The 12,246-nt window shown below is 42.1% G+C and overlaps 1 protein-coding gene across 3 annotated transcripts in view; it reads right to left on the reverse strand.

The window, feature by feature from the left end:
• STON2 (stonin 2) overlaps positions 1-12,246 on the reverse strand; it is a 147,966-nt gene that overhangs the window by 96,675 nt on the left and 39,045 nt on the right. The gene's annotated exons all lie outside the window — the stretch shown is intronic.

Consider the following 12,246-nt stretch of genomic DNA (forward strand, 5'->3'; position numbering starts at 1 on the left):
TAGAAATCTTGGATGAATCACTTTACTTGGGCTCTGAAGCGAGTGTCCTCAGGCCACAAGATTAGTTGAAATGTTGAAGTGTGGAGCCTGGGGCTGATTTTTCTCCCAGGCGCCAGGCCTTTGATACCTGGGCCAGACAGTGCTGTCAGCAGGGCTCTTCACAGCCACAGCCATCCAGCAAGGAATAAGGTGAAAAAAGGATAGAAACTGTCTCCTCCTTTCCTACGAGATTAGGTACAAGGCCCCTGGATCCAGACTGCCTGTCTTGTTCGGTATCCAGCCCGGCAGCCGGAGGCAAGTTACTTAATCCACCTGTTCTGCTGGGTTTTCATCTGTGTAAATGGAGCTTAAAGTTGTACCCACTTCACAGGGGGATTAGGTTAATATTGATGAAGTGCTTGGAAAAGTGCTTGGCACAAAGGAAGTGCTGAAAGAGAGTCAAGTGGTAGTTATTACATCCAGATATAAACTTACGTCCAAATCTACTTGAAATCTCCACTTAGGTCTCTAACCTTACCTATTGGAAACCAAGTTCCTGTTACCCTCTCCACATGGGCTCCTTCATCCTCCTAGGTGCTCAGAATGAAATCTTGAGCCACCCTTGATTCGTCTCACAACTCGTCCACCACAGCTTCTGCTAGTCCTCCCTTCAAAATACATCTGAAATCCAATCACTTCCCACCATCTCCAAGCTACCACTGGCCGAACACACTGCTGTGTGACCCAGACTCGAGGGTGATGACCTGAAGCCTTCCTGAGTGCAGCCCCCTTCTCCCAACATTCTTTCTCATCTAACCTCACTTAAGTGCACCCTTGGGGCATGAAGTCCTCAATCAGCTCAGGAGATAGGACTGTGACACACAACTGCTCCCCAACGGTCCCTCCGGGGTGGCCCACCAGCATGACTCCCCAGCCTGTAGGGCTATGAAAGAAGGTCTTATAGGAGGTGGGGTCACAGAGATCTACTCAGCTTGTAGCTGCCCAAGACCTGCCTCTGTCCCTAAGTCCCTTTAATAAACCATTTGTTGTCAAACTGGACCTATCAGCCTTTGTCTCTGGCCTTAGGGCTCCTTTGGCCTTTGGAAGTTGTTTTCCCACATGTCTCTTTCAGGGAACAGCCATCGCTTTCTGGATAGTTACAGGGGCCTCCCACTTGGTCACCCCGCTTCCCCAAGTGTCTTCCTCTTCTTGGTCTTCTCAACAGAGCAGCCACATAGCTTTAATAGAATTACCTGTTCAAATCGAAGTCAGACCTTACCACACCTCTGCTCAAAACCCTCTGATGGCTTCCCATCTTACCCACAGCAAAAGTCAAGGTCCTCCCCATGCCCTCCAAGCACATACATGGTCTGATTCCTCATGACCTGTCCGCCTCATCCCCTTCCCTTCTCCCCATGTCCCTCCACTCCAGTCACATACCACCAACACAGACAGACACCCATCAGAGGCTTGTCATGTGTGGTTACTTTCACCTGGACAGCTCCTTCCCCAATTTCTGCAAGGCTCACTCCTTGCCTCCCACATGTCTTTACCCAAAAGTTGCTGCTCAGAGTCACCCCTGATCTTATGTAAAATTTCACATCCTCTCTACTCTATTCTTTCTTTCCCTCATGTGTCTCTCCTTCCTGCTAACCACTGTCTCACACACTGACACTGTATCTACACCTTTATTGTGTTTCTGGTACGTCTTCTCCAGCACAAAGTATGTTCCATGGGGCAGGAATATTCCACTGTATCCCCAGTGCCCTGAACAGTGACTGCCAGAGTGGGAATTCAAAACACCATTGGTTGAATAAACAATAAACTGGTAAGTTGTCAGTTAAAACAATTAATACAGCAAAGACAAAATTTTTGTTTTTATCCTTTGGGATCCTAAATAGATTAAAATTGAAATACTTATGTATAGTTTGATATCATATCCTTTATTTTATACTTTGGTGTCTACTCACTAGGGCTGTGTGATTTTTCCAATGCTATAAACATGCCCATCCATGAATACAAAATAGATCTAATTCCATTCTTCATTTGTGGCTCCCCTGCTAGTTCATAGTTGGCAATACAAACAGCTGGTCCCAGGACTGGTTCAGAGGGCCCTTGCTTACCCCAGAAGGCTTTACTAGTAACAGACTGCCCAACCATTAGGTAACCTCAGCGTGGGGAGAGCAGGGGCTATGGCCAACTTTCTCATAATTGCATTCCCAGCACCTAAATATTTTTTGCATGAATAAACTAGTTAATTAATGCATGTTTGGGCAGTTTATTGTGTTTTATGTCCCACGCTGAGGGTGAGATAGGCCACAAGGACCCCCTGGGTGAGTTAGCACATTCTTTGGATGAGGAGAATATTGTAGCTTTAATAAAATATTTTAAGGCCCATTTTACATAACTGGAAGTAATTTTCAAGAGATCCTCTCCCCTGCCCACATGGCATGATGGTAGTAGTTTCAAATATGACAAAAATATAATGGACAGGTTTAATTGCACTTTTTAAGGTAGCTCCCAGGGGGAAAAATATGTGTGTGTTTGTATAAATATATGTATCATATGTACATATGTTATGCCTATATTATATATGCATGTATATGTAAGTGCATATGTTAACACACATACACTATGTGTGTGTATGTATATTTGCATGTGTATCTGTGTGCCAGGTATATGAATCTGCGTGTGTGCACTGTGTATAATGATGGGAAATCAAAACTGATGATAGTCAGCTGGTGACATGATAGGGAAGAGGTTGGCCTATTTTCTTTGCCTAGTTTGTTAAAAAATACACATACTTCACAGAGGAAGCCATGCCTCAACTTCCACCTAATAGCTCATTCACTCCATAAATGGGAGTCAGTCATTCTGCAGTATGTTTCATATACATCTTTCATTCATTAATCCAACAAATACTAAGTGAGTACCTACTAAGTTCCATGCTCCATATTATACTATTGAGAGTAAATGAGATAGTCTCTTTCCCCTAGTGAGGAAGAGACAATAAACAAACTTATAACCTAATTTCAGGTAAAAACATGGGCTGTAAAGACATTTAATGCAGGAAAAAGTTGGGGGGGTGGGAGCAGGAGGAAATGATGCTTGAGCAGAGCTCTGAGTTGAAAACATAGAAGAGTTCTGGGGGCCAAGGGAACAGCAAGAGCAGTAATGAGCTTGTCAGGAACAGCAGAAGAGGTAGTGATTATAGCAGAGTGGTGCCCAGTGGGCAGGGGCAGAGGGCATCAGGCCCCAAGGAAGAAGGGCTTTGTTAGAATCCATTCCTCAGTATATCACTGTCTGAGATGGATTCCGGAAAGGTCATTAATTATTCTTAAAAGCAGAGAACATTTAAGGTATTAAAAGAAAATAAAACCTCTTCTGTTGAAGAGGGAAATACATATGCATACCAAAAGCAATGGGCCTCAGCTACACAGTCACCAAATGGTTGGGATCTTATTCCACCCCCACCCACCAACTCACCCTCAGTAGCTAGAATAAAAAGTATAATAGAAATTAACCACTGGGCTAGTCTTCTTCAGGATTAAGTCTCTCAGCTGTCACCCCTGCCTCCCTCTTAAGTGGCTGACATCATCTCTGGTCTTCCCCCCAAACAAGTGGCTCTTTCTCTGGCCCCAGATAATTAGCTTCCCCAGACACAATGGGAAGGCCTTAGCCCAAGCTTTTGGGGAAGACATTTGAAGCACAAGGGAATATTAGTGTTTTTCTTGGGCTGTGGAACAAATGCTCTGGAAATGAAAAAATTTTTGTGTTTGTAATTATGCATATCCTGCATCATCTGCATAATGGGTCCAATTCAGTCTTGGCCTTGCCGCAAAATTGCCATGTCTGTGGAGGAAGGTCAGCACATAACATGATGACTGAACAGGAAGCTTCACGCTGAAAATAGTGCCATAATTTTTTTTCTTTTAATTTTGGGAATGAACTTTGCTCTTTCAATTTATCTGCATGCATTTACAAACATATTCAAAGCACACACATACACTTGTAAAATGCACATGAAATCAGCCTTGCTCTGAGAGGATGTTTATAAAGAATTTAGGTGTTATATGAGCTGACTGCTACATTCTTCCTGGTACGGAGTGGAATTTTAGAACAGAGGAGACAAAATACTAAAGTAGGAAAACTTCTTACCACCAGGGAAACTCAGAAACACTACTGCTAAGGGACTCGATGTGAATAAAATACCCCCTGGGGTTAGGTTCATTTTCAAAAATATTTCTTTAGAGAACTATATAGAGATTCAATTTTGATTTGAACAGATTCATCAGAAGTTTGTTGTGTTTTTTTTGCTTTTGTTTTTTTCTTATTTAACACTTTGGATCTGCTGTGCTCTGTTGCTGTTTTAAAGGTTTAGCAGGATATCTATGCATTAAGGTTCAGGGTTCAGCAAACAAGTTTTCATTTAAACTTCTTGACATTTTTTACCAGGTAACCCAGATGGATCATACAGCATTTTCACACTCAAGATGTGAACAGTATTCTGGTGGCTACTTTGTCTTAAGTATCTGGCAGTTAAGTTTCTAATAAAAATCATTTAAAGAGAATATTTATCAACAACATGGCCTGAGCCTAAGTGGTCTTGTTAAATAAAGGGGTACAAATTCCATATTGGGCCTCCACCAAATTTTAGGGCTTTTAATGGAGGAAACGACATTTACCAAAGGGGCCTGATTTTATATGACCCTCACTCCAGGATCCTCAGGTCCAAAGAATTGATGCCAGCAATCTTTCTTATACGTTTGGTTACAAAAAGGCTTTGTCACTGAATTAAGTGATTTTACTCATATTTTTACGAGAGAGATCATGTGTGTCTCCCTTTTCCCAGACCAACCAGGATGGCACTTGATCATTTCAAATCCTGCACCAGTTGAAGTCCAAAACAAAGTTGTCCCCCTGATGGATTTAAAACATTCCTGGAGTTGTCCTCCCCATCAGCTGTCGCTCCTCCGTTACCAATCAACCTTGGTATGCTTCAGGGCACAATAAAATAAGTAGGTCACCAAGGTGGGGAGTAACAGCTCCCTGGCTTTTTGAAGTTCCCTAGTGCAGCTTCTGACAATTATATGCCACAAAAATAAGAGATTTACCACTAATGATGGTCTCTTTGTTTTTAATCCACGGTGCCTACAGCCTCCTGGCATTTTTATTTGGGCTAATAGTACAATCCCATTCCAGGCTGAAATGCAATGCTCCCTTGGTTTGTTCGTAGGTGGCATAACTTAAAAGGTAAGTCTTTTGTTTTCTGCTCTTCATTTGCCAGAAAAACTATGGACAGTAGAGGAACAGGAGCTGGGGGAATGGAAAAGGAGTATCCCAGATAACATCTCTCCACCTAACTCCTCCATGTGTGCACACGTGCACTGTCTTTCCCAACTATTCCTTGCCAGCCCGGACGTGAAGGCAGGGAACAGCTGGCTAAGTAAGGCTGCACTGTTTGCTTCCAGAAATCCAGACTGGCAACGGTGTTAATCAGTTCCACATATCCTCCTTTCTCATCCTATTTCTTTTAGGTCTACATCATGGTTGTCTCATGAAAACATATTTACAAAGAGGCTGCATGGGATGGGGCTGAGGGCGTTCAGAACAAGTCTCCTCAAAATGTGTCACTTTGGCATGTGGACTATTCTGAGCTAAAGTCAATTGAGACCCTGAAGGCTCAAGAGAAACGTCTGCCCCTCCCTTAACCACCTAGAAGAATCTAAATGGAGGGTGCCTGAGTGGCTCAGTCGGTTAAGTGACTTTGGCTCAGGTCATGATCTCATGGTTCATGGGTGGTTCATGGGTTCAAGTCCCATGTCAGGCTCTCTGCTGTCAGCGAGGGCCCACTTCAGATCCTCTGTCTCCCTCTCTCTCTCCCTCTGCCCCTCTCCCATCTCACACACAAGCACACGCTCTCTCTCTCAAAAATAAACATTAAAAAAAAGAAAAAGAAAATAAATAAATGGAGTATCTTTCCCAGAATAAGAGTTATTACCAGAGATAAGTTTTATCTGAGTGACCTGTCTGCATGGCAGGGCAGGCACCTAATTATTAAACATCTACTCTTCTTCTTACCATCCTGTGAATCGCCCTCCTCCCCTTTGAAGCATCAGGCCCTATCCCATTCCTTAGCTCAGGATGGCATATACACCTCATTTTGCCAGTCTATGAGCCTCTTGTATATGTAGCACAAAGTTACACTTTTTCCCATTAATTTCTTATGTCAATTTTTTTTAGGATAGAGAGGTAGGGGAGGGGCAGTGGGAGAGAGAGAAAGAATCCCAAGCAGGCTCCACACTTAGCACAGACCCCGGTGCAGAGCTCGATCACAGGTCCCTGAGATCACAACCTGGGCCACAATCAAGAGTCAGACACAACTGACTGAGCCACCCAGGCGCCCCTGTCTCATGTCAATTTAGACTAGCCCAAAGAAATTTTGAGGGGTAGAGGAAACACTTTCCCCTTTCTCCTGTCACAGAGCTGTCCAATCAGAAAGTGCTAAGCATGTAACAGAAGCAAACAGGACGTGGAAATAAAATGGGAAAAAAACAGAAAAGCTGCAACTACATTCTAGGAATGAGTGTTGCTCTGCTGATACTGATGTGATACTCTTGTGAATGAGAAAATGGCTGAAGCCATAAACAGTTTACTCAGACTTTCCTTATTTGTGGCTGCACTTCACCACCTACATGCATTGAGACACGCTGACATATTCCATAGTTCACCAACAGATTCCCAATTTCTGCACATTCAGTACAGCACAGCAAACATCTCTCCATTTCACGCACATGCTGCCCATACTAAAAAAAGTTCACTTGATACACACAGCTACGGCCGAAAACAGGCCCAGCGTCTGCTAGCTGGAAACTAATAAACTAAGAGAAGCATTTTTTAAAGTGAATAAATGAGAAATTGATGGACAAACCATTTCTATACTGTCAGATTAAACTGAAAAGAACCAGATGGACACTTATTTTGTAGAAGGTGGCCACCCAGCCAACACATAGCTTTCTCCAAGTGGGCACCATTGATCTAGGGCAAAACTGAACAAGAGCCCTGGAGAAGACCCACAATCAATGGATATATAACAAGGGGAAATGCTTTAAGTTCTAATTTTCATCCTTCCCAAGAAGAGATGATAGACAGGCCTGGCTATAAAATGAACCTTTTAGGCAAGCAATTCTCCCAACATCCACTTCTTCCTTTGTTTTCTCAAAGAAGCCTCAGATTTTTAGCTAAGTCTCAGATTTTTAGCTACCATGAAGTGGAAAGCTTTTTTTTTTTTTTTTTTTTTTTTTTTTAAAGACATGCAGTGGTTGAAAGATGGTCAACTGGAGGCAGATGGAGAAATCATGGAAGCATAGGCTGGCTCTGGTTTCATACTAGAGGACCCAGGAAGAAACTCAACGGGCTTCTGTTAAATTCTGAGCACTTATGTTACTCAGCTTTGTATATGAATGTCTGCATCTATGACAACTACACAGAGGAGGTGCTTAATAAATATTTGGTGATTCAATGAATAAACTATAAAAGGCTGTCAAGTTTGAAAGTAAAACATACCGGCTAACACATCTACTTAATAAATGGCCTGCACTATTACAGATGCTCCTCTAGCCCAGACTGACTCATTTTCAGCCTTATGCAAATGGCTCTGCTTTAGGATTTTGGACACTTGGTCCATTAGTTAACTGTGGCTGCTGTAACAAACTTGGTGGGTTAAAACAAGAGAACTTTGTTTCCTCCCAGTTCTGGAAGTGAGAAGTTTGAAGTCAGAATCACTAGGTAGAAATCAAGATACCTGCCTGGCAAGCACTCCGTCCATAGGCTCTGGGGAAGAACACATTCCTTGCGTAGGCCTCAGGCTTCCGGGGGCTGCCAGCATCCCTTGACTGTGGCCTCAACATTCCACTTTACAAGGTTGCCATCTTCAAATACCCTTCTGTTCTGTCTTTGCATTGTCTTCTTTGTGTGGGCACAATCTCCCTCTGCCTCCCTTTTATAAGGGATACATGTGATTACATTTAGGGCCCACCTAGATAATCCAGGATTATCTCTCTATCAAAATCCTTAACTTTTTCTTTAAGTTTATTTATTTATTTTGACAGAGAGAGAGAGAGAGAGAGAGAATAGGGGAGGGGCAGAGAGAGAGGGAGAGAGAGAGAATCCCAAGCAGGCTCCACACTGTCAGCACAGAGACCAATGCGGAGCTCAAACTCATGAAGCATGAGATCATGATCTGAGCCCAACTCAGATGCTTCACTGACTAAGACACCCAGGTGCCCCCCAAAATCCTTAACTTCATCCCATCTGCAAAGACCCTTTCTTCAAATAAGATAACATTTACAGGTTCCAGGGAGTGGGTCCTGATATCTTTGGAGGCCATTATTTAGCTGAGTATTACCAAACTGAGTATTACCAAAAGAATAGAGCAGGCAGCAGTGATTGTAAGAAACCTCAGACTGTCTCTATCACTATGAGGATACTTGCTGCACAGATCTGTGTTATTTTGGTGTAATGCCTGCAGTTACGTATGAGATATTATTGACATTGCACAAGTTCTCAAATCTGTTGAATTTAAATCAAAATCTGAGCTGCCCGACAGCTGTCAGAATGGAACTGTCTATCTTGGGAGAGATCTGCATTATCTGTGTTGAGAGGGTGGAAGCCTCCTTTCTCCTTATCATGTGACCTTAGCTCTACCAACCACTCTGCCTTGTTGTCAAATCCAATCTGTGTAAGGAAATCCACGAGGGAATTAGCATACATGGGTGATGTTGGTTTGGGTAATAGAGATATTGATGTGTCAAGGCTGGGTATTGGCAGAAGAGTTGGGATTGGAGTCTTGGATTTATTACCATTTTCTTTACCACTCTGATGCTTAACACATGGTTCTTGGGTCCCTAGAATACTACCTGAGGTAATATTTAGGGCTGGCCCTAAACATGGTTTATTCCTGCTTGTTGCCCACACATTGAGCCTCAAGTCTGCTGTGAAACCAGTCTACAGGCTCCCCCTAAGGCAGAGAGCTCTACCTCTATAAGGCTGAGTTAAATCTTCATATGTGGAAACATATGGAATTGTTGTCTGAACAATTTTCAAGGCAACATAATGCCTTCAACACATTTGAAAACTATCATTTCTTGATTTGTTCTATAGTAATATCCATACATCCCATATCCTTATTACAATGCAGACCTGGGACTAGGGTAAGGCAAGTGAGGAACTCCCTTTGGGTGGAAAATTTAGGGGGTAACAAAAATCTCAGGAATCAAGTAACATTTTAAATGCAGTATTTTTAAAATATCAAATGAGAAAATTATGGCCCACAGACTTAGCCACCTATTTTTGTAAATAAAATTTTATTGGAACTAGGGCCAGGATTAGGGTACCAGTGAGACAGTCATGCAAGTATAGGTTGAATCTTATTTTTTAAAATACTGATACTTTGTTCATCAAGGATTTTTTTTTTGCATTATTTTCATTTTTGAATGAAAATTTGAATAACTTTAAAATAATTGTGATTTTCTAAATGAATTTTTTTATTAAACAAATTTTAGGGGCACTTTGGTGGCTCAGTCAATTATGCGTCCGACTTTGGCTTAGATCATGACGTCTCAGTTTGTGAATTCTAGCCCTGCATTGGGCTGTCTCCTGTCAGCACAGAGCCCGCTTCAGATTCCGTGTCCCTTTTCTCTCTCTCTGCCCCTTCCCCATGCTTTCTCTTTCTCTCAAAAATAAATAGACATTTAAAAAAAATTTTAACCCAATTTTTTTCCAAGACAACCATTTTTATTCAAGATAACTGTTACACTTGAGTATGGCACAGAAGTGCTTTATGCCATTTTGTCACAGAGAATATTAAAAAGATGTATTTAAGAATCAAGATTTAATAAAATTCAATAAAATTAATAATTTTTACTACTTTATCAAGGATATTATGTTGAAATTGACTTCTTTTTTTAGTATGGGTACATGGTGGCCAGAATCTTTACTCGCCATTACTTTTGTACCATACAAATTCAAATGCAGTGAAAAAGGCAATCTTAGAATTATTATGAAAATAATTTGACCCCAAGGACCCTTTGAGAGACTTTTGGGCAATCACAGTGATCTATAAACCACACTTTGAGAACTGCTGCATTAAAGGATAAGGTTTTAAAAATATGTCAAAAGCACTATCAATGGCAAGCTAAGATCCTCAGTCAGATGGAAGCAACATAATTAGGACTAACCCCAGAGTTAGTTTTGCAAAATAAGTGGTGAAGAGTTGAAGTAAACTGACCATCTATACAACCATCATTTACATAATTCTGAACCACCAAGAAATCTTTGAGGCTAACGGTAAGGTATGAACAAGATGTGAGCAAATCTGAATGCCATGAATACAGCAGTGACCTGAAAGCAGGGCCATTTTGGGGCAAGTGAGTAGAGAAACACCATTGCACCTATCCTCAACTCCCCAGCCTCCCAGAATGAGGGAGCAGAGAAAACCATACCAGGAACAGCAGGACATGGGAGCAAATTAAGTCATGGCGCATCCCTGGACTGTTCCAAGATCCTGGGGCCAGTCTGCCTGGCTTTGAAGCTCTCCCCTGCCACTTGCCAGCATACAACCTTGGGCAAATTCCTAAACCACTGTCTGTCTCAGTCTCTTCATGTCCAATATAATGTTAATGCTTTCCTCATATGATTGCTGTTAAGAGGTGCATTAAGATGATGTAGTTAAGACACTGAGCACGGTGCCCAAGAAAGTATTTGGTAAATATATCTTATTAAAATAAGGAACATATTTCTGTACTGATTCACTCCCCAATGTCGGGTAACTCTTCCCCACATGCATAAATGCTTAATCAGCCCACTGTTTTGCCAGCATTAGGTGTTCAGTAGAGGTTACTTCCTCCCACCAGCAAGACTGGGAAGCCTGTCTGGACCTGTCTTTTCATCCTTGCTGCTCTGAGTGTCATGGCTCTCTCACCAATGATTCACTGAGAAATCTGATGTTTAAATGTGAAAAGGTATATATAACATGCGAATTGGTATGTAAAAATTGAAGTATTTATTTTTTTCTAAAATTTTTTTTTTCAACTTTTATTTATTGTTGGGACAGAGAGAGACAGAGCATGAACGGGGGAGGGGCAGAGAGAGAGGGAGACACAGAATCGGAAACAGGCTCCAGGCTCTGAGCCATCAGCCCAGAGCCCGACGCGGGGCTCGAACTCCCGGACCGCGAGATCGTGACCTGGCTGAAGTCGGACGCTTAACCGACTGCGCCACCCAGGCGCCCTTGAAGTATTTATTATATAAAATTATGTCTTATATTTTCTTAAAATTGTTTTATTGGTGCTGAAAACATGCTTGAAAACAAAAAGGATTATTTTTAAAAATTAAAACTAGCAAAACATTTAAGCCACCAACAAAATAATATCAACCATGCTTTTTTCTAGTAGGGCTCTATGGTAGGCAACATAATGCCCCCCACCCCCGCAAAGATATCCACATCCTTCCCCAGAACTGTGAATATGTCACCTTACATGGCAAAAGGGACTTCGCAGATATGATTAAATTAAGGGCCCCGGGATGGGGAGATTATCCTGGATTATCCTGGTGGGCCCAATGTAGTCATAAGGTCCTTAAAAGCGGAAGAGATGGGCAGAAGTCAATCAGTTAGAGATGTGACTACAGAAGAAAGGCACAGAGAGCTGCAACATTGCTGGCTTTGGAGACAGAGGAAGGTACCATGTGCCAAGGAATATGGGCAGCATCCAAAAGCTAGAAAGAGCAAGGAAACAGATTTCCTGGTTTCCCCAGAACCTCCTGGAAGGAATGCAGCCTTGCCAACACCTTGAATTAGCCCAGTGATGCCCATTTGGACTTCTGAATTACAGAAACATAAGATAATAAAGTTTATGTTGTTTAAACCACTAGGTTTATGGTAGTTTGCTATGCAGCAAACAGAAAACTAAGATAGTCACAAAGGTTATCCAATCAGTGCTGGTATGCTTTGGTACACAATCAAATAAGCAGCCAGGTCACCAGGATGGGGACTAACAACTCCTCTGGCTTCACTAAGCTCCCCAGTGCAGCTTCTCGCTGTTTAAATGCCACAAAAATAAGAGAATGATCATTAACAGCAGTCCCTACCCCTGAAGATTTAGATTCAACAGGTCTGGGACACAAGAATATCCATATGTAACTAGTGACTCTATTAGAAATTGATGGTGGTCCATGCTCTGAAAGGCATTCACTTCTGCTTGTAAGGAG

This window comes from Prionailurus viverrinus, chromosome B3 (genome assembly GCF_022837055.1).
Source record: "Prionailurus viverrinus isolate Anna chromosome B3, UM_Priviv_1.0, whole genome shotgun sequence".
Taxonomy (NCBI): Eukaryota; Metazoa; Chordata; class Mammalia; order Carnivora; family Felidae; genus Prionailurus; species Prionailurus viverrinus.